The sequence below is a fragment of the Anneissia japonica genome, unplaced genomic scaffold (assembly GCF_011630105.1).
Source record: "Anneissia japonica isolate Jap-2015-1 unplaced genomic scaffold, ASM1163010v1 scaffold287869_len1821871_cov162, whole genome shotgun sequence".
In the NCBI taxonomy this organism is placed as follows: Eukaryota; Metazoa; Echinodermata; class Crinoidea; order Comatulida; family Comatulidae; genus Anneissia; species Anneissia japonica.
In genome coordinates, this window is record NW_022741034.1 from 1,643,912 (window position 1) to 1,646,441 (window position 2,530).

Sequence of the window (2,530 nt, forward strand, 5' to 3'; positions counted from 1 at the left end):
ATGCAGCCATAAAATTGTGTACTTGTATTTTTTTTTCAATTCTTTCAATAGGCATATTTGACATTATGTATTGAAATTTTTCAAAGTAGTCGCAAAATTTGAACATAATTATCTTTATATTGCATTCACAACTGGGTACTTTAGCATATGGAGGATCTATACCCCAACCATGGTGGGCCTGAGGTAAAGAAAATTTGTGATTATGGCACCTCTAGATGGCGGAAAATTACACTCCCAGACTTAAAATTTGAATATAATTTTCCTTATACAGTATTTCCATTAAAAAAAAATTAACATTCATTCATTCATTTCTTTATTTCGTAAATAATGGCCTCACAAATCATATTATACCATATTTGAAAATACAAAATATTTTTTTAAATGCTTTCTTTAAATATTAGATAAACGACGTAGGCCTATTTTATGAAAATTATAATTTACAAAAATATCGCTGAGTGAAAATAAGTTTAAGTCGGGAATGTATTTCTGTCTCAAGCCTTGATAAAAAAGGATACAAACAGGAAATGCGTTTCGTCTTCTATAACTAAATTATCGCAAAATAAACATATTTTATCTTCGCTAGTAATATTCATATGACGACCTCTTTCTATTAATAAATTATGGTTTGACAAAACGAATCTTGAAATTGTTGTTCTTAGTTTAAAATTTAAATGAAAAATATATTTGTTAAGGGAATTTGGTAAGTTTAGTGAGCTGTAAAATGTTAATCTTACGTTATCGTTTATCATATCATTTCCTGTTTGCAGTACAATGTACCGAACTTTCTCTGAAAAAAATTACTAAGAAATTTTCATTTACAGGCGAGTCCCACATATACCCAAATACAAACATATTTAAAATCCATTTTATTCCAAATGCCCAACAGTCTGTTCCGTTTTCAGCCCACAATGAGGTAAAGAAAATTTGTGATTATGGCATACTTAAATTTGAATAGGCCTATAACTTTCCTTATAGAGTATCTCGATTAAAAAAAAAAAGTTAATAAATGGATTAAAATATCCTTCTATGTAACCCGGAAATGACACTCCAAATGTGGCGGTCCAGGAAGTCGAAATAGAGGATACCCGTGGAGGGTTAAGCGCAAATAAAATGTCCACTAACCTCGTCCCCACAACTGTTCGGGTTGAGGTAAGAAAAAAAGTATGAATAATGCACCTCCAGATGGCCGGAAATGGCATCTCAGCTTAAAAGCTGAATACAATTTTGTCTGTTTTCTCCATTTTTTTTTTATAATTTTGAAAAAATTAGGAGGTTGGGGGCCCATGATGACTGGGTTCCCTTGAATCTGGCACTGTTCGAAATAACACTAGACATAGCCTATCATTTTGTATCACAAACGATAATTTTCAATAATGTCAAGCGAATTTTTTTTTTTATTCAAAGGATTTCTTTTACTAAATAATTTTTACAACCTATAAAACATTAACTACAGTTAATTGTAAATTTTGTTATAGTTCACCTTCAGAACTTTATTAAAAAAAATGGCCTAAATAATTAACTTATTGTTTTCGTTAAATTAGATGGAGTAGTATAGTGAAAAAATGGGCCCCCGTGACCATTTTTCGGGGACCAAGGTTTCTCTGCTGATTTGGCCTTACTAGTGTATAAATAAAAAAATGAGCGGGGGTGAGCCTCCTGAAAAAGGGCGGAACATGTTTTTTGGCGGCCATTTTTAAAATAGCCGCCAAAATCAAGAGAATGGCTCATAACTTTACTTCTACTCCATGAAAAAGGGTAAATATGGTGTCTAACTATATGTTATAAGGGTCACTGAATTCAATTAGACATGTTTCAAAAACCTAGGATGGCAGCCATTTTGAAATTCAAGATGGCTGCCATAGTAATCGTTGAAAATCAAATATTCCAGTATAATTCCACTTCCTGTCGTTGAAAAATGGTAAATATGATGTCTACTCATATGTAATTAGGCTCTCTGAGTCCAATAAGAATAACTTCCATAAGCTAGGATGGCAGCCATTTTAAAATCCAAGATGGTCACCACATAAATTGTCAAAAATCAAATATTTTGGTATATAATTGCATTTCTCCTCGCTTAAAAATGTTAAATTTGGGGTCTAATCATATGTTATTCACATCCTTGAGTCCAATGAACATAGTTTCAAAAACCAAGCATGTCAGCCATTTTGAAATTCAAGATGGCTGCCGTAATAATTGTTGAATATCAAATATTCCAGTATATTTCTACTTCTTATCGTTGAAAAATGGTAAATTTGATGTATTCTCATATGTTATTTGGCTCTGCAAGTCAAATAAGCAATTTCAATAAGCAATGGCATCCATTTTAAAATTCAAGATGGCCACCACAAAAATCGTCGAAAATCAAATATTTTAGTATATAATTGCACTTCTCCTCTATAAAAATGTTAATTTGGTGTTTAATCATGTTATTGAGCTCACTAGTCCAATGAGCATAGTTTGAGAAAGCTAGAATGTCAGCCATTTTGAAATTCAAGATGGCTGCCGTAATAATCGTTGAAAATAAAAATCT

At 31.7% G+C, this 2,530-nt stretch overlaps 1 protein-coding gene across 1 annotated transcript in view; it reads right to left on the reverse strand.

Moving 5' to 3' along the window:
* The window catches only part of LOC117118499 (hemicentin-1-like), a 38,091-nt gene that overhangs the window by 32,153 nt on the left and 3,408 nt on the right, over positions 1–2,530 (reverse strand). The gene's annotated exons all lie outside the window — the stretch shown is intronic.